Source organism: Cervus elaphus, chromosome 21 (genome assembly GCF_910594005.1).
Source record: "Cervus elaphus chromosome 21, mCerEla1.1, whole genome shotgun sequence".
Classification (NCBI taxonomy): Eukaryota; Metazoa; Chordata; class Mammalia; order Artiodactyla; family Cervidae; genus Cervus; species Cervus elaphus.
The window spans coordinates 63805855-63827119 of record NC_057835.1 but is presented as its reverse complement, the minus strand read 5'-3'; the positions used below and the strand labels follow the sequence as shown (position 1 = coordinate 63827119).

Genomic DNA, 21265 nt, shown 5'->3' with positions numbered 1-21265 from the left:
TGTGACTTCAAGTGTGGAAGTCCTTCACAAAGATTACTTCAGCTAAATATAGATACAAGAAAAAGTCGACAGTTGACCATGGGGACAGTAATGGGATCAGAAAGAAGTTTAAGCTGTTCGTTTGGGTCTTCAAATGTACATCACCTGCGAAATCACGAAGAGTGAAAAGAGAACTGTCGGCCTATGAGAAGGAGGAGCGTTTGGCTTTCTGGGTAAGGCAGAATCACATCCAGCACAGAGGACTCTCGAAAGTCTCCTCAGGCCATCTCCCTAAAGATGATCCTTTCCCTTCACCCGGAAGTACTGAACAAGTGTCAGATGACGTAGACTTCCCCTTCACTGTGGTTAGTATACACGTGCGTGTTTACACTGTTGTCAGATTGTATCAGGAGTCACTTTGGAGCTTGCCATTTGCATGAACCAATGACTACACCCCCCCCCCAAATCATTTCTATATATGTGAAAGAAATTTGATCTATGACTCCAAAGAAAGCCCATGAGTAAGCTGGACTTCTTCAGGAAATATTTAGGAAACACATGCTCTGAGAAACATGGTGAACCAGGAACTGAAGGAGAAACAAAAGAAACGTCATACCTGCCCTTTTATACCCTCTGGTGGAGGAGACAAGACAGACTCACTGGAAAGAGTCAGGTAGCATTTTGTTCTCTTTCTCTTGCCTCTTAGCCACTCCCCATTTCTTTATTGGCCTAATGGAGTCCTCTTGGCCTCAGCTTCCACCCATCATGTCCATGAACCACTTTCTCCATCTTCATGATACCCCTGTCCGACCCCACGGACACACCTTGGCCTCCCTTCCTCCTGTACCCAACAGGAAATGATTATGCTCTCTCCATAGACCCCTCAATATCTCTGTTCTCTTTCCATCCCACTCCTGGATAATCCTGTATTCCGTGTTCTGTGCTCTAACACTCTTAGAGAAAAGCCATGTAACCGTGAAGATGCCTTCAATGAAACAATGATGAAAGGACCACTGGAGAATGTTGATTCCTTAATTAGAATGTAAGTTCCTTGAAGGAGGGACTGTGTCTCACGCTGCTTTGTTAAGTTCAAGAACACCTCAGCAGGCTCAATAAATCCTTGCTGCAATGAATTGATACCAAAAACAAAAAAATCAGAAAAGAAGGGTCCGTACTCATACTCACACAAATAGAGTTTTTTAAACTTTCGCACATGGTTTATGTGCAAATAAACACAGTTATTCCAAAATAAAGCATTCAACCAAAGAGCCTTAAAAAAATAGCTGCCAAAAGTTAAATCTGGTGGAGTTCAGAGCTGTAAATCTCTTCAAACCTCTTTTATAATTCAGAATTGTTACAACTGAAGATGGTTCTTTCTGGTAATTAAAGCAACATAGTGAGATCTCACTACACTGCATGGCAAACCACCTCTAAACTTCACCAAGCAGCAGCCTTCCTCAGGTCGTATCTGTATTTTTCCCAGGGGAAAATGAAAGGGTGTCTCCACATTAGCCAGAAAGGCAAATATCAAAGGAATCCCGAAACAGCATGTTTCAAAGAGAAGACAGCATCCTATGAGGTTCCCTGTGAGGTGTCAGATTTCAGTGGGATGTTGCTGCCTGAACGTGAACCCCGGGGTCTCTGAGGCCTCACTGGAATGCAGAACGCCCTTCCCTCCCACCAGCAGCAGCGCTGTCTCAGAGCCTAGCGGGGACCATTGCTCTACCAAGCCAGCTGCACCACAGGCCACAATCCTCACACCTGCTTGGCAGGACCAAGCCCTAATGTCACCCGATGATCCCACAGATGTAATAATATCTGGCAAGAGGCTGATTGGACAGCACACGATGTCACTTCCTCTAATTAAGGAACACTCGAGAAAAACCAAAATAGCCACAAAGCACTGTCAGCAAAGCAATCAGCAGCAACAATTAGCCGTCAGCGCAGTCCTGAGCTGAGCTTTGCGGAGGGAGCAGGGCTGGTGGTTTCGAGAAGAGAGGCCCGAAGGGACCCTGCTGCACGCTGAGGGCTTCTGCGGCAAAACCCTCACGCTGGGAGCAGAGGTGGGGCGAGGGGTGTGGGGGTGGAGGCAGCAATTTGTTGGTTGGTTTTTGTGCAGCAGTAAAGGGGCCATCATAAAGAATCCTGCAGCAAGCTGCCCAAGCAGCTAGAAGTCTGCTGGCTGCAGCCCGATGCTGTTTACTTGCCCTGAATCACCCTTCATCTTCTCAACCTGAAACAATTCTAAAAACCTTTCAGATCTATAAGAGGTTCACCCCATCTCCTTTTCAAGAGTTTCACAACTTCAACACATGTGAATTCTCCCTTTTCTCAACTATTGCAAGAGATTACTATCGATTTTACAAGGTCATTAGAAATAGAAGTTGGGGGAAATACTGGGTTGGACAAAAGGTTCGTTTGGGTTCAGACCATCTTGTGGAAAACATGTTATGAAAAAAGGTGTTTCCATAAGATGTATCCATAACATCTTATGGAAAAACCCAAACAAACCTTTTGACCAACCCAATATATAAAGAAATAAATATAACACAATTGTCATAATATTCAATAAGACATTGTGTGTGTGTGTGTGTGTGTGTGTGACACACATGTATATTTAACAATTATTAGGAGGGGCATCACTCTCTCCATCCCAGCATTCCTGCCTGGGCACATAAAACAAAATCATTTGTCTTCTTAAAACTGTTGGAAGGTAACCTCTACCCTTCACAACATCCCTTCACTCCTCCTCAAGGGAGTGACTCCTTGAATTGCTCAGACTGAGTGAGGGAAAGTGCATGGAGGTCTGGACGTCTTCCCATCTCTCTATTTCTGGCCTCAGCAGCATGTATTTTTCTTTCCCATGAAAGAAATCTTCAGCAATAAAAGTAATAGGATACCTGGTTCTAGTTGATCTTGTCCATAATTTAAGCTCATCCTCCAATCTAGGATCATCGGAAATGAAGCTGATATTTAGCTCCCTGTCTGATATCTGCATCTAGTTCTCTACCCATAGCAAACCCAGCCCTGATTTCTTTTGCACCAACAGTATGCTCAACTCTAAGACATATTTCCTAGGCTTCCCTGCAGCTAAGGGTGACCACTGAGATTAAAGCATAATTCACTGGTCCTGGGAAACCCCGGCAACTCTTCACTTGGGCTCACTCAGCTAAGAGGCATGACCTTGGGCCCCTCTCTGTCCATCTGCTTGGAATACTTCCGAGATATGTTAAAAGAAGTTAATAATATAGCCAGAACTCTTTGACTTTATGTCTCTCACGAAGGCATGTGGGGTTGGGGTCGTAGGGAAGAGGCAAGGGGAGGGGAAGGGGAAGGCCTCAAAATACTGGGATACAAAAGCAAAGGTAAAGACAAAAGGAAAGCAGATGGTATAATCTGGTCATTTTGGTCAATATTCCTGATGAAATCAAAGGAAAGACAACAAATTAAGAAATAGGATAAATTAAATGTAAATTTTAAATTTACATTTAATTAAGTTTAAATCAATTAAATGCAAATTTTATTGCAAGTTAAGAAAAAAATAGAGAAAACTAAAATTCTGGCAGCACAGCCCCATCACTGCCTCAATAAAATACTCAAAGTTGGAAAGATTCAAAAGCTAAGGGTCTCTTGGCAAGAACTTTGTCAGAGGGCTGGGTCCTTGCTAGAACCCTTTAGGCCAGGCTGTGAAGCATCAATAGAAATTTCATGGAGCAACCTGTTGTTTGAGCTGAACCCAAGGTGGAGAGGAAGACAGAACTGACCCGAGGAGGCAGGCTTCAAAAATCTAAGAAACCCCTTTTTTTTAAGAGGAAGCAACAGAAAAATCCCTGCTACAAGAAAGACTCAAGGTTGCTGAGTGCTAGCAACGCAAAGCTCAAAAAAGTATTTGAAACTAAGAAGCTTTAAATATGCATATCAGTGGTAATTGTTCAATTAAATTCAATAATTTAACTAGAAAAAAAAATTTATATGTTCTAATTTAAATATGTATGTGCCATAACCCGGTATATTCTTAAAGTAGGGTTACTTTCACAATATTTATTTTGACTTTGAAGGATCTTAATCTCATTATGAAAAACACAATTGGCCAAAAAAAAGAAGCAGCAGAAAGAAAGTAAAGAAACAGTGATTGTGTGAAACACCCCTTCTCAAAGTGCACATGATTCTCTCAGGGATCTCGTCAAAATGCAGATTCTGATTCATTAGGTCTGAGCGTGGGACCTGCGATTCTGCACTTCTAACAAGCTCTTAGGTGATACTGGAGCTGCTGGTCCTGCTCTGATGGCAGAACAAGGGACTCTCGGGCCTAACATCCTGCGCTGACACGAAGAAGAACTCTGCTACCACTGCAGGGAGCGCTCCCAGCCAAGCCACCTACAGAAGCAGCAGGAACTGAAGGCCACGAAGAGGAACAGGAACACGGGCAGAGCCCCAAGGCCTGCCCAAGACTGAGGCTGCGCCAGAAGAACAGGGGAGCCCCCAACATGGCCACAGCTTTGCCCTGAGCTTTGCCCTGAGTGTGGAGGGTCCGCTGAAAGCTGAGGACAGAGTCTAGACAGTGAGAAAAACTCTCTGGCACACCAGGCCACACACTAAGCATGAGGTGACTTCAGTCCATGACTGGAAAACTTTGCAGTCTGGTGGGCGAGAGAAAGTGACAACAATCAGGAGTCCAACCGCACCCAAATTCCCTACTACTAATCTTATCAACTGCCAACAAAGGACTAAACCATTGTTACATTAACCATCTTGCAAAAGAAGTGTGCCCATTTCTGGGTGGCAATATTATAAATTTTATTACCTACTGCTCTTCTTCCAACAACACCCAATCAAAATTAAGAAGACATTCAAAAGACCAAGATAAAGCAACCCTTTGTTAAAATAAAGCCATCAATGGAACTAGACAGAGAGATGACCCAGATACTAGAATAATCAGAGACTTTAAAATAGCTTTGATTGGGACTTCTCTGGTGGTCCAGTGGTTAAGACTCTGAGCTTCCACTGCAGGGGGCTTGACCCCTGGTCAGGGAGCTAAGATTCTGCATGCCAGGGCCAAAAAATAAAAAATAAAATAAAAATGTCTTCTCCAAAAAAGATACACAGATGGCCAATAAACCCATGAAAAGATCTCAGCATCCCTCAGTACTAGAGAAATGCAAATCAAAACTACATTGAGGTATCACCTCACACTGGTGTGAATGGCCATCATCAAAAAATCTACAAAGAATAAATGCTGGAGAAGGTATGGAGAAATTTGCATTCCCCTCTCGCACTGTTGGTGGGAATGCAAACTGATGCAATCACTATGGAGAACAGTATGGAGATTCCTTAAAACCGAGGAATAAAACGACCATATGACCCGACAGTCCCACTACTGGGCACATGCCCTGAGGAAACCATGATGAAAAAACACACGTACGCCAGTGTTTATCACTACATCATTTACAATAGCTAGGACATGGAAACCTGGCGTGCTGTAATCCGTGGGGTCGCAAAGAGTCGGACATGACTGAGTGACTGAACTGAACTGAGGACATGGAAGCAATCTAGATGTCCATAGACAGAAGAGTAGATAAGGAAGTTGTGGTACCTATACACAATGGAATATTACTCAGCCATAAAAATGTACATATACACAGCAGAATATTACTCAACCATTTGACTCAGTTCTAATACAGTAGATGAACCTAGCCTATTATACAGAGTGAAGGAAGTCAGAAAGGGAAAAACAAATATCATATATTAATGCATATATATGAAATCTAGATGGTACTGATGAACCTATCTGTAGGACAGCAATGGAGACACAGACTTGTGGACACAGTGTGGGAAGGAGAGGGTGGGATGAATTGAAAGAGTAGCATTGAAACATAAACATTATCATAGGTAAGATTAGATAGCCAGTGGAAATTTGCTATATGACACAGAGAACTCAGATCCGGTGCTCTGTGACAACCTAGAGTGGTGGGAAGGGGTGGGAGGTAGGAGGGAGGTTCAAGAGGGAGGGGACATGCATACATCTATGGCTGATTCATGTTGATACGTGCCAGAAACCAACACAATGTGCTGTGCTAAGTCAGTTCAGTCATATCCAGCTGTTTGCGACCCTATGGACTATAGCCCAGCAGGCTCCTCTGTCCATGGGATTCTCCAAGCAAGAATACTGGAGTAGGTTGCTAGTTCCTCCTCCAGGGGATTTTCCCAACCCAGGGATCAAACCTGCATGTCTTAACATCTCTTGCATTGGCTGAGGTTCTTTACCACTAGCGTCACCTGGGGATTGTAAAGCAATTATCCTCCAATTGAAAATTAACTGAAAGCTTTTTTAAAAGCTATAAAATTTCTAGAAAAAAAAAAAAAGAACATCTTTGTATTTTTGGTTTAGCAAGGATTCCTTAGGACACAAAACTGCTGTCCTGCAAAGAAAAAAATTGATAAGCTGAACTTCATGAAAATTAAAAAATTCTGCTCTTTGAATGATGCAATCCACAGGCTGGGGAAAAGTATTTGAAAAGCACACATTTGATAAAGGATTTGTACCTGGAATGTATTTTATTATAGCTCAAAAATGAAAAGTTAGATGACTTAATTTTTAAACTGGGTGACTGATTTGAGCAGACACTCCACCAAAAAAGACATGCAGATGGCAAAGAAGCACATGAAAAGATGTTCAACATCATTAATGATTAGGGAAACAAGAACTAGAGTTATGAGATAAAACTACACATCAATTCATATTGCCCAAATTATGGAGACTGATTATAACAAGTTCTGGAGAGACAGTGTGTGTACTAAGTCACTCAGTTGTGTTTGACTCTTTGCAACTCTATGGACTATAGCCTGCCAGGCTCCTCTGTTCATGGGATTCTCCAGGCAAGAATACTGGAGTGGAGTGCCATTTCCTCCTCTGAGGATCTTCCCAACCCAGGGATAGAACACGAGTCTCTTGTATCTTCTGCATAGTTCTTTACCACTAGCGCCATCTGGGGATAGGCCATGGGGCAACTAAAATATCATATATTGCTGAATGGAATGCAAAATGGCACAATCACTTTGGGAATAGCTGGAGGGCTTTTTTTGTATAATGTTAAACATATACTTGCTACACAGTATATGACCCAATAAACCTACACCTAGTAATTTACCCAAGAAAAATAAAAACATATACCCATACAAAGACTTACAAAGTGAGCAATTATAATAACTTTATTCATAAGAGCCAAAAACTATAAATAATCCAAATGTTCATCAATTGGTGAATGGATAAACAAATTGTGGTCCATCCACACAATGGAATTCTACTCTAAAAAAAAGAACAAACAACTGGTACTGCAACACAGGGATGAATTTTTGAGATTCTTTCAGATTTTTTTAAAAAGAAATCTGAAACAAAAGTCTACATACTCTATGGCTTCATTTATATATTCTAAAAAAAGAAAAAAATCTAGGGACAAAAACCAGATGAGTGATTGTTACTCTCAGAGGTTGGGTATGTTCTGCATCTTGATTGTGATGGTGGTTATAGAACTGTTCAAGCTTATCAAAGCATCAATTTCAAAAGAATGAATTTTACTGTGTGTTCATTGTACCTTAGTAGGCTTAACCAAAATAAACAAATAGATAAACAGAGCTATGACCAAAGGATGGCTCCTGATCAAGTTCATGTTCATATGGAAAAAATCAATCTTGACCCTCTACCTTTCATCGCACACACAATAAAACCAATTCCAGATGTACTGTGGCTCAAATGTAAAAGAAAAATAATATAACTTTCAGATGAAAACATACAACTTTTTTGTGATTTTAGAATAAGGCCAAGGTTTCTTAAATAAGTACAATAGTGCCAACCACAAAGGGGAAAAATGGATAATTTACACTATTTTAAAGGAATTTCTATCCAGAAAAAGAGTGAAAAGGTAAACCACAGGGAAAAAAAAGTAAGATATTTACAACATATATATTCTACCAAGACCTCAAATCCAGAACACATATTATTAAAAATATCTGTAATTCAATAAGATACATCAACAAAGCAACCCAATTTTTTTTTTTCAGAAGACCTGAATAAGCACTTCTCCTTTTTAAGACTAGGAAGGGCTTTTCACAAAACAAGACATTCAAATAGTCAATTAACATATGAGAAAGTACCCAACTTCATTAGTCTACAAGCAAATACAGAACTACAATGACACTGTAATACTTCACACCCATTAGTACAAACTAAATAATCAAACAAAACAGAAAATACCTTGTATTGAAAAGGATACAGAGCAATCAGAACTCTCATATACTCCCGGTTAGTGTATAAATTTTTAAATTAATACAATCATTTTGAAAAACTGATATTATCTGCTAAAACAGAATGTATACTTACCCCCCAATCCAGAGATTCCGTTGCTGTGTACATATCCAACAGAGAGTGAATATATAACCAAAAACAAAATTTGTCAAAACTGACTCAAGAAGAAATCAGAAAACGTAAATAAGTCAGAAATTAAATGAGCAGGTAAAAATTCTCCTTTCAAAGAAAACAACAGGACTCAAATGTTTTACTCCCTTTATCACCATTTTGAAAACTATTCCTGGCAAGGAAAAACCAGAAAAGAAAATTGTATCCAATCTCAGGACTAAAACTAAATCTTAGCTAAATATAGAAAGGATAATGCATCATGACCAAGTTGGTTTTATCTTAGCAATGCAAGGTATTTGATATTAGAAAGTCAATTAATAGAAATTACCATGAACAGATAAAGAATAAAAATCATTTTATCAGCTTAGTGGATTAGAAAAGCATTCAATAAAATTCAATACCTGAAATAATTAATTTGCTTTTAGCAAATGAGGAATAGAAAAAAAACTTCTTAAACTCATATAGACTATTGTTAAAGTAACTTCATCAAATAATTTAACAGTTTGCCTACTGTTGGACATTTCAGTTCTCTCTCGTTTTGCTTTATCTGGCAAGTATAGTTTATGGTGTGATGAACACCTTTGTGCATGTTGATCTAACTTTTCTGTACAAGTTGTCTAACTTCTCTATGTTTCAATTTCCTCCTATATAACACAGAAATTAACCTAACTTACAGGGTTGTTGCAGGGATTAAATAAGATGTTGGATTTTGGTCTCAGGAAATCTTGGGGAAAGTCATGGTTTATAAATCTGAGGAAATCTGTTCTGCATTTACCTGGCAGAGGATCTCTCAAAGCACACTGCAAGCTCAAGTCAGAAGTCACTCTGTCAAAAAGAAAGAAAGTTATTGTTATAGGTTATCAGCAACTGAGGATATAATATCTGAGGAAGGCTGTCAGTGATGGGGACTACTGTTTGGTACAGGATTCTCTTGCATCATTTGATATCTTCTCCCCCTCCCAGCTACGACATCTCTTATCCAGTGAAGATGACTACTACCACATTCCCTTCATCTGCCCTTGATCTACAGCACTCCATTTTGAAGCAACCAGAGTGAAGTTCTAAAACTTGAGCAGGACACACCACACCCCTCCTGAAACCCCTCCCATAAGCCCCTCTTATCCATGGGATGAAGCCCACGTCCCCTGGCATGACTTGGCCCTTGGTCGTCTGAGGCCTGCCTACTTCTCTAGCCTGTCTCTCACCCCCATCCCATGGTCTGGGCTCCTGCTACGCTGGACTTGCTTCAGCCTCTCCTTGCCAGGTCCCAGCTTTCACAGATGGTTCCCTCTGCCAGGACTACCCTCCCCTTCCCCAGCTCACCTCCACCTGGCTAACTCCTACTCATCTTTCCATCCTCCGCTTAAGTGTCACTTCCTCGCTCGGGCCATCTGCTCCCCTTGACCATGTTAAGCTCCTCCATTTATACTTTCAAAGAAACCTGCAAGTCTTCTCTATCATATCATACATGCAACTACTTATTCAATATATCTTGTCTTCCCTGTGAGCCCAGCGATCATATCTGCTTTGTTCACGGCTGTGCCCTCATGCCAATCCCAGTACTGGTCTCACAGTAGACATTTAATAAATATTTACTGAGTCAAAGAATTACTAAACTTATTCCTCAGTTCTTAGCTTTCCAATTCATCTTTTGATTCATAATGATAATTTAATCAACTTCCTACTTCCTTACCATATTTCATTGATTAAGATTCACTGGTTATGAGAGACAATGCTATTTTATGTAACATTAGGAAAGAAAAAAATGGTTGCAAATTAAACTGTGATACAAAAGTAAGATTAAGAATTTTTATCTTGTATTTACTGAAAAGGTTCTATTAGGCTTACTAATAGAGTAAGTGGGTTTTATTATACTCATAAAAAAAGGAAAATGTAAAAATGTTAGTGAAATAAATCGGTTAGGTGCTCCAATTTAATTTGATTTAGACATCACATTCAAAACCCATCCTCCTGAATCACTTTTGTCACAGGGTCCAATGACTGTGTCTTTCCACACAGTATTGTCTTCTTTGCCACCAGGGAACTTAGTGATGCAGCATGTCTTAAAAGAGTATAGCATTTGGAATTTCCTTCTAAGTTTCTGATGCCTTTCCACAGTGTTGATGCTGGCAAGAAAATCTTACTAAGAAGTGCCAGCAGAAGACTTCAGTCAGCACCTAGGACCACATTCCTCTCTCCGGTGATCACAGAACAAACCGTGGACTGAAACAATGAGCGGTTTCACTCATCTTGTGCCCCCAGAACTACCAAGTTCGCGCACGCACGGGAAATGCAGCTGCAGCACAGCCATCGCCTGACCAGTTGCAATAAAAGATGCTTTTGGTGTCAGAGACATCCGGGCATCAGAGTATTAAAATGTGAGAAAAATAAAGCATGTCTTAGAAGCAATGAAATATGAGAGGTCAAAAAAAAACTCTTCAAGAGAACCTGGGAAAGTTACTAAAAGGAAGAATGTGAATTCATTCTTTCCCTCTCCTTCCCTCTCTCTCTCTCTCTCACACACACCACTCAACACTCACTCATGGTCAGAGGCACGACCAGCAGCTCTGATTCCTCGCCTGCTGGGGCGGGGAGGGTGCAGAAGGCATGAGCCGACAGAGGGTCGGGCGGAGCCCACCCTCACCCCCAGCCCCGCCCTGAAGCAGGTGCTTCCCTGCTGGAGGAAGGAGGTGTTTCCTTCCTTTCTGCCAACCCAGCTGCGCCCCCATGGACAGTGTCCTCCCAGAGGGACTCCGTTCTCTAACTACTTTTTAACCTATTCAAATACCTTTCGTGCTTATTTTTTCTGGTTAAAAAAATAATAACATGAAATCGACCTTCTTACAATTTTAACTGTGTAATATAGTCTGGTTAATCACTGGCATGATGCCGTACAGAGATCTCTAGAGCTCATTCATCTTGCATAACTGAAATCTCATGCCCATTGAAGAGCAGCTCCCCTTTTCCTTCTCCCCCAGCCCCTGGTACCCAGCACTCTGCCTTCTGCTTCTATGAGTTTGAACGTTTTGATAGCTTGGGTAAGTAGAATCATGCAGTACTGGCTGATTTCACTTGGCATAACATCCTCAAGGATCATCCATGCTATCGCATCTGACAGGATCACCTTTTTTTGAAGGCTGAATAATGTCCCATTATGTGTGTACACCACATGTGTGCGTGCATGCTCAGTCACTTCAGTTATGTCTGCCTCTTGCGATCCTATGGAGAAGGCAATGGCACCCCACTCCAGTACTCGTGCCTGGAAAATCCCATGGACAGAGGAGCCTGGTAGGCTGCAGTTCATGAGGTCGCTAAGAGTCGGACACGACTGAGCGACTTCACTTTCACTTTTCACTTTCATGCATTGGAGAAGGAAATGGCAATCCACTCCAGTGTTCTTGCCTGGAAAATCCCAGGGATGGGGGAGCCTGGTGGGCTGCCATCTATGGGGTGGCACAGAGTCGGACACGACTGAAGCGACTTAGCAGCAGCAGCTTGCAGTCCTATGAACTATAACTCGCCAGGCTCCTCTGTCCATGGGATTCTTCAGGCATGAATACTGGAGTGGGTTGCCATGCCCTCCTCAAGGGTATCTTCCCAACCTGGGGATCAAATGAACATCGCCCATGTTTACTGTATTGCAGGCGAACTTTTTCCCCACTGAGCCACCTGGGAAGCCCCATATACCACATAAAATAACACTTAAAAGGACATAGATTTAAATAAATGGAAGTTTCTTAGAAAAGTGTCATCACATTAGAGCAGAGCAGACTCTGGTGTCAGAGGTTTTCTCATCCTCAGCCCAGCATTCCAGGGCCTCAGGATCTCAGCTTGTGAATACTCAGTCATGGCTGGGAAAAGGATAAGGAAAGGGACACCATGTGAAAAGCCAGTCGGCCTCTCTGCGCCTCAGTTTCCTCATCTGTAAATGGTCACATAGGATTAAACAATATAGCCGTTCAGGGTCCTAGCAAGAAAGAGATCACATACTCAAATGGGAGCTTTTATGAAGGGGATTATTTAAAAGATGTAGACAGGATTCAAGAAACCACCAAGCGATGGTAAAGCAAGACCTCTTACTGGTCAAATACATGATTGATGTGGTCCATGGACACTAGCCTACCAGGACCCAGAACAGCGTGGAGAGGAGGGGAGAAGGGATCTGGAAGGACAGAGCATGTCCATCTCGGATCATCTCTGAGTTCCCACAGAGCTGCAGTATCCTATGGTCTTTTTCTTACAGAATTAAGTTTGCCATAGCAAGAAAAATTCTATTTACTCTAAAGATTGGATAGAAATCCACCAGGATGCATTTTCTCATCATTCTCTTAGCTCAGAGAGCAGCACTCATTTGCCACTTTTGGAAACAGCTCAGGTTGAGAAGGTCACACTCAATGGCCTCTGTTTCTCTTTCACTGAGCTCTTACAAACGTGGTTGAATTGTGTTTTGAGCTAGTAATTGATCTTTCTCCCTCCTTGTCTTATCCCCTGAGATCCTTCCTTCTTTCCAGAAGGAGGCCCCCGCAACGTCCACTGCCTCACAGAAGAGACATTCCAGCAGGAGCAAAATAAAGGCTTTAGAAACCTAAGCACCTGGCATCTCAGAGCACACACAACACGAACGAGCCACAGCAATGCTGACCACCTGCTCCCGCCCACCACCCCACCACACCCAGGCCTGAAAGTCTGGAGAGAGAGCTGGGACCGAGCAGACGTTGATGCGCCTGAGGAAAGGGCCCGCGAGTCCTTCCCCCACCACGCTGAGACAGTAGATGGTCAGCACCGCACGAGCTCTTTTCCTCTCCTCACTCACAACTCATCTTCAAACCTCCCGTCCCCCCTCCCTTGGCTGCACTGAGCTCCAAGTACCGCCCATCTGCCCTGCAGCGGCAGCCAAGTCCCAGGGGTGCTCAGGACTCCCGGGGGTGCTCAGTCCCAGGATGGCGCGCTGAGATTTTTAATTTTAAGAATCAAGGATCCCTTTGAAGGCTTGATAAACAGTTGCTTCTAAGGAAGTTCCCAAGATCACTCAGCCTAAAGATCCAGGCCACGGGCTAACCATATTGTAGCATCCGTCCTTTCCAGAGTTTAGAGACACTGCCATGTCCCCAAAATGTACGAGCTTTTGCTGCAACTGTTGCACAGATGTCCAGCTGGGCAGCCCTGGCCATTAGAGAGATGTCACGCGGTGTGGTGAAAGCTCTCTCAGAATACAGGGGTGTCACACTGCCTTGGAACAAACATCCATTTGGAGAAAAACAAAAATAAGCTTTCTGAGTAAACATATTTTTTCCTCTTTCAAAGGAGTTAAGACTATTTCCCGGAGGCTTTATAAAGTGAAGGAAGACTCAAAGTTCTGGCAAATAACAAACTAAAAGCAATAGTGAGGCTGCCCTCCCGCCCATTCTGAACGAGGAGTGGAGCTGAGCGGAGGGTTCAGTAATTACCTGGATGTGCTCAGTTGTTAACTCGTGTCTGACTCTTTGCAACCCGATGGGTTGTAGCCCACCGGGCTCCTCTGTCCACGGATTCTCTAGGCAAGAATACTGGAGTGGTTTGTCATTTCCTTCTCCAGGGGATCTTCCCGACCCGGGGATCAAACCCACACCTCCTGCGTCTCCTGCTTTGCAGGCAGATTCTTTACTGCTGAGCCCCTGGGGAAGCCCAGTGAGCTGGACGGCTGCAGCCAAATTGCTTAACCTCTCTGCGTCTCGTTTTTCTCATCTGTAAAAATGCCAGGGGTCTCCGCTCAGATGCTCAATCATGTCCGACTCTTAGCAACCCCATGAACTACAGCCCTCCAGACTCCTTTATCCACAGGATTTTCCAGGCAAGAATACTGGAGTGGGTTGCCATGAAGATAATTATCGAGGCCCCTTCCATCTCGTACAATACACGACTTTCAAACTAGGAAAGGGACTTTCCAGCTCAGGGTCCAAGGATTTGCCATCGACAAATGAAGCAAAGAAGGAAGAATTGTTATCATCAGCCAACAGGGCTGTCGCCTGACAAATAACAGAAAAGTCATGCTCTGCGGATTCTGTCATTCCGGCCTGGATGCATTCGGGCTGCATTCCCATCTCAGATGATACCGCACAAATGGGCTATTCCATGCATCTCAAGAATGCCCCAACCATATTAGGAATTCTGCTAAGTGGCTTCTCTGCAACATTACACAGTGTTGCTCCTGACATGGACATTTCAGTCAGCCTCGAACTCGACTCTAGACGAAAATATTACAACTGGATGATTGTCAAGTGCTCAGTCTAATACTGCTATTCTTTTCCCAGAGTCCTTAAAAGTAAGAGTACCAGATGTTATGCTTGTATATTTAATGAGAAACTGAATGGGGAAAAACACAAAATGCAGCAAGCCTAGTTGTAATGTTTAACTGTTTTTGAAAACCCACCATCTAAATATACCAGAAGTAACATATTTTCAGAACTGTGACAAAGTCAAATGTCTTTCAAACACACACACAAACACACACACACACACACAAAGCCTGTCATGAGTAATTCAAAATAAAGCAATCTGTCAGTTGTAAAATTCAAGAACCCTTTCATAAATAGTTTGAATGCATCCAACTCTCTTCAATAGATACCATATTAACATATGAAAAATATTCAGAGAATTCCATCAACTTCAGAAAATATTAACTAAACAGTTACTTAGTTAACATCAGGCTGGATCTCCTACAGGTACTTAGCCCTTATCAGAGTGCATGCTAAGTCGCTCAGTCACGTCTGACTCTTTGTGACTCTATGGACTATTGCCCGCCAGGATCCTCTGTCCATGGGATTCTCCAGGCAAGAATACTGGAGTGGGCTGCCATGCCCTTCTCCAGGGGCTCTTCCCAACCCAGGGACTGAACCTGAGTCTCCTACATCGCCTGCATTGGCAGGCAGGTTCTTTACCACTAGCACCACCTGGGAAGCCCCAGCACTTGTCAGGAACAAACCTAATTCATCATGTGTTACCCAAACCAGTCCCTCTCCTGCCATCCTGCTATCCCTTTTTATTAATCACACAAACGAGGAACCTGAACATAGTCCACTTTTTCTTCTCATCAATAACCAAATCCTACAGACTGTGCTTACAGAGTATCTTTATCTCTTACTCTCTCTTTACCACCACTATCTCAGATCAAACCTTCATCCCCAATCTGCTGAACAACTGCAAGGTTTTCCAGCCTTTGATGTCTTCCATGATTTCATCCCTCCTTGAGATTTCTCTTTCTCAAATACACGCTTGATATGTCATTCCCTTACTCATACCACTCTTCAATGACTCCCTGTGACTTAGAGGAAAGACTCAATATTCAAGATGGTGTCTGGCTTCACACTCCACACTCCAGCCTTGTCAAACTGTATACAGTTCTCCACTGATTGGTTTCCATTGTGATATTCAGGTCTCCACGTCCTAACTGATCAACACCTTCTCATTTCATCTTCTAAAGGGCCCATCTAACAATTCTACTTCTTTCAAGATGAAAATTCCTTGACCTCACCCGGTACTACCCTCCTCCTCCATTGCTTAGCTCCAGCCAGATCCCTGTAGGGTCTGTTGCCCTTCTTTGGGTCTCAAATTCAAGATGATTCCCTCAGAGAGATCTTCCTTGACCCCTAAAAGAAAATTTTATCCCTCTCTGATGTACTTTGCAACCTGCTATTCCTTTTCCTTATTGCATTTATCACAACTGACAGCTGTATGCTTATTTTTATGGTAGGTTAGTTCAAAGTTCACCATCCTCAGTGGACACTTACCTCTGTGAATTAGGAATAGTTGAGATCCAAAGTTAATCCCCAGAGGCCTAGCACTCAATAAAAATTTTAAGCCAATGCATGGTATCTCTGGCCTCATTGCTTCTATGAATAATTTTCCACTCATTACCACCAAGCAGTTAAGGATCACTTCCTCTCTTGCAGCTCAGACAGGTCCCTGAAAAAACTTAAGTCAGAGCATCCATGATGCCTAATGCACTTCCACGTCGTTCTTCTACTGCAAGCTCCTTGTAGTGCTCCTTGCAAAAATCGTGTCATGTCTTTGAGGCAATTCTTCCTTAAGGCAGAATAAAGAGGGTATACGGGGGGACATGTGTTTTCCGATATCAATTGTGAGGGTGCCAAAAGAATGGCATCAAGATAATTTCGTACTTCAATTGGCATTTAATTGATTTTTTTTGCAACACCAAATAACAAACGTGAACTTACTATGCTTTTCCTTTATGCTGAAGTCTAACTAAATATTATACTGCTCTTAGGTACCAGGTATCCCACTCAGTGTCATTGATCTATCCCCAGCATCTAGCAGTGCTTGCATGCTGTAGGTACTAATAAATGATGAAAAATGAACAAAAAACAAATAACAGAATGAAAAATGAACAATTCTTATCCTCAAAGAATTTACTACTTAAAGAAATAAACAGCAGATATGCCCAAATCTTGAAATCATTATAGATATCTCATAAAATTGCTGCTTTTATAAGAGTTTCATATGGTTTAATCTAATACTTATGCATAGTAGTGTACCTGCATTCATTTTTTCATTTTTCCATGCTTATTTTTAACTCTTATCCATTTGGACAAGATAAATTGTGGTGCAAACAGCAGGTGTGTATAACCAGGTTAGCCATATATTTTGGTTTGCCCGACACCAACCTGATTTAAGCACATGGCCTGAAATAAATATTTTCATTATCAATAATTATTTCATATTCACTATAAATGTTTCACTCTCAAACATGTCCCAATTTGGATGATAAAACTCTGCAGTCTGCTAAAATCCTCTTAAGACATTCTAAGGCTTATGACCACAGCCATAAGAAAGCTTTCTCTCTCTCTGGGTGTTAATGCTTTCTCCTTTGAAGAGAAAAGATTGTGTATGAGCAGAATAAATACTGACTTCCCCTGAAGCCTCATTCTGAGGGGAATGTCATATTCAAGGAAAACATAGTCCAAAAGCAACTAATAAATATAATCTTTCCTGGTTCTGGAAATATACTAAAAAGAATCTGATACATAGCTCACAGCAATATTTCTTCCAATTTCCTTCCACTCCTCTCCAAGGCCCCACACTTCAGGGCTACAGGGTGGGGGTGGGCCATCGGAGAGGAGCTTGGGCCTTTCTAAACCCTCAGGACCAAACTCCTTCCGCCTCTCACTTACTCCAGCCCACTAGCCTATCTTTCAAGTCTTCATCAGGGAATTCTAAAAAGCAGAGAACAGATCTGGCAACTTCCTTTAGAAGAGAGAGGAGGAGGAAGAATCTGAGTAAAGGCAAAACTCTTTTTTTTTTTTTTCATTTATTTTTATTAGTTGGAGGCTAATTGCTTTACAATATTGTAGTGGTTTTTACCATACATTGACATGAATCAGCCATGGATTTACATGTTTTTTGTTTGTTTGTTTGTTTGTTTTTAGGCAAAGTTCTTTAAAGGGTGAGGGGGGAAGGATCTCAAACACTGTATGTCAAAAACAAGTTACACACAGAGACTATAGAAGATTAAAAGAGACGAAAGAGACATAATGGATCAAATGGATTCAAGATCCAAAACTTGTCTGAAGACATTTGAGTACGGACTGTATATTAGATGACTTTGTAGAATTACTGTTAATTGTCTTGGGTGTAATAATGACATTGCAGTTACCTAGAAGAATGTCCATATCCTTAGAAGAAACATGTGGAAGTATTTAGGGGTGAAGTACCATGATGTACTCAAACCATATGCAAATGACGCAAAAAGAGAATGTGGACATTTATACATACATCGTACTTAAACACAAACTTAATCCAACGTGTATAAATATGAACTAAGCGAGAAAGGAAAAGTGTATGTAGCAAAATGAAGGGACTTGTACAGTTCTGTTGACTTTTCTGTAGGCTAATTTTAAAAATGAAAAGGAATGGAAAATAAAGAAATAATAAGTAAATAAACAAAGTCCTTTTCACGTGCATATTCAATATTCCACACAATACCCGAGTATTCTTTGAAGCTCCAACCGCAATGACCCAAGGAGGAAACAATGCCCACAGCTTTTCATGTTGGGAGAGATTGTTTATTAAATCCTTGGGGAATCTAACTTTCTGATGGGAAAGTAATAGCTCCGGGCAGTGCCATGAGGAGGACTAGCTCTGGGAGGAGTCAAAACTGATCTCTTTAACATTTCCTGATGGCCTCTGCAGTGTGGGCCCTGCCCCAGCAGAAGGCAGTCTCCTTTCTGTGAACTTTGTTGCCCCTTTGCCCACCATATGTGAGTTCCATCACCCCTCCTGATAAATGACCAGCAATTCAAGAAAGAATATGAGGCAGCCCCAATCCCCCAGTGACTTATTCCATGGGTGACTACTTAATTCATCATTCACATCAAGATACATTCATGTCTGACTCTTTGGAACCCTGTGGACTGACAGACTCCTCTGTCTATGGGATCCTCCAGACAAGAATACTGGAGTGGGTAGCCATTCCCTTCTCCAGAGGATCTTCCTAACCCACGGATCGAACCCAAACCTCTTCTGTCTCCTGCATTGGCAGGCAGGTTCTTTACCACTAGTATCACCTGGGAAGCCTAAGGAGAAGGCAACAGGCAGTTAAGCAGACAGGGTCCTGGGACAGCGCATACTCTGAGACTATCCCAGGAAAACTGGAACTCTCAATAACATTTGGGTATATGTTCATCCTACTTATATCCCATAAGAACATGTATCAGGCAAATATGTAAAGGAGGACAATAGCAACCTTTAACCATAAAACAAAACAATACGAAGCAACTGCATAAACAGATTGCTTGGGAATTCAAAGGAGGAATGAAGTAATTCCTTGGGAGGAATCAGGAAGAGAATCCTGGGAAAGAAGGAATTTCAAGTTGGTGGTAAGATATAGTAAGATTTCTGCAGTTAGAGATGGGAGGCAAGGTCATTCCAAATGGAATTATGTGAGCAAAAGCCAAAGTAGGAAAGCATGGGGTATGCTAGGGAAATGGGAACCATCTAATAATAGCTGATCTAAAGAGGTGCCCACAGAAAAGCCAAGGAGATGAGCCTGGGGAGGTGAATAGGAATTGTAGGAAAACTGCATGCTCTGTCCAACAGGCAATAGGGAGTCACTGAGTGTTCAGAGGGAAGATGGTAGTAAGACTGTGAATGGCCTTGACTATCAGGCTAAGAACTTAATTAACCCCAGAGAATCAGACAGACCTTTTCCAGAAGAGTCTTATACAATAAAAATACCCATAAGTGTAAATCCATACTCTCTAGCCTAAAAACATGATATAAAGCAAAAGTGGTAAAGAACCCACCTGCCAATGCAGGAGATATAAGAGACTTGGGCTTGATCCCTGGGTCAGGAAGATGCCCTGGAGTAAGAAATGGCAAGTCACTCCAGTATTCTTGCCTAGAGAATCCCAGGGACAGAAGAGCCTGGTGGGCTACAGTCCCTGGGGTCACACAGAGTCAGACAGAACTGAAGCGAAGAGACATTTTCCAGAAGAGTCTTACACAATAAAAATACCCATTTTGTAAATCCTTATTATCTAGCCTAAAAATATGAATGATATAAACCAAAAGAAAACTGTCATAGGTGTTGATGCCATAAGCTTCTCAAAACCACCTTAGCTCTCTCCTATGGGAGGTTCTGTTTCGTATGCTGGGTCAAGTATCACTTCTTCCATCAATGTTCCATCATCAACTTCTCACTTCTGTTGCCCGAAAACCACTGTCACAGAAATAGAACTGAGAGAATTAAAAAGTTCAGAATGTCCAAGCTTGAGAGGATGAAAACAGAAAACACAGCATTTCAACTAAAGGAAAAAAGCAAGTTACCCAGAGGCGAGGGATGTGATAAATTTCCATTGGGCATGGGAAATTACATTTTCAAGGCACAGCACATTTTGAAAGCAAGTCCTTCTACCCCACACCAAGAAGCCTGAGGCACTCTCACATTTAATAAGATTAATTTATCTTTCCCAAAGGTTAATTTACAGATATTTATTGGATTACATAGGAAATTTCAGGGGGAGAATAGTAAAAGACAGTTTTTCAGCTGTTTTTAATTCTATGGTAGGTAAATGTGACTAGGCAAGAGCACATGCCTCATAGAAGAACAAGTCATTCTGGAGAAAAACTATAAATATCAAATCTTTCCGGAAAAGGTGGACAACACTGGCAAAGCAATCTCCTTTTCAGAGGAGAATGGCCCAACAGGAAGCCAGTGCTCTAGGCTCTCAATACAAAGCCAGGAATATTTGTAAACAGAAAGCACATATTCTCTTTCTATAGAGGGTGTGCCCGCTCTTCAAACATATTCCCCGGTCAGTTAAGGCCATAAATGAATGGAGAAAAGGCTGAGATAGAGAAGTGGTTCTTGAGTTTTCAGTCCATGGAGTTTATATCTACAAAGGACATCCGGGAAAAATAAACAGGAGACAACTTTAAGAGGCTTCTATCAGTCTTTAAGGTTTCAAAAAGATAACTGCAATTAAATGGAACACATCAAATATGCTTAAGTCTATATATATATATATATATATATATATATATATATATATGCATACTATTGGAAGATGAAAGGGAATCAGATTCATGATTTTGATGCTTGGTAAATAAAAGAGTCAAATATTTATCATGTCTCTCCTATGTGAATAGCACCACTGGGTAATCAAAAAGTAGATGAGGGGAAGCAATTCTTTATGAACGTATTCCATCTGATAAATGAAAAAATAAGACTAAAATAGAATATAACCATTCTGCCAGCCCCAATGAATAAAGGAATCTAAGCACTGAGCATCAGCAAGAGTTAACATCACAAAAAGGACGAGACAGACATTACATGCTTCCTGATGGAAGAACACTCTTAGAATGTTGCCAAAGGAATTA

The 21265-nt window shown here is 41.7% G+C and overlaps 1 protein-coding gene across 2 annotated transcripts in view; it reads right to left on the bottom strand.

The window, feature by feature from the left end:
- The window catches only part of NCALD (neurocalcin delta), a 322563-nt gene that overhangs the window by 289979 nt on the left and 11319 nt on the right, over window positions 1–21265 (bottom strand). For both annotated transcript variants that reach the window (XM_043879831.1, XM_043879829.1), the window contains exon 3: window positions 9168–9217. The gene's annotated coding sequence lies outside the window, so the exon portion shown is untranslated. The remainder of the gene's footprint in view (window positions 1–9167; window positions 9218–21265) is intronic.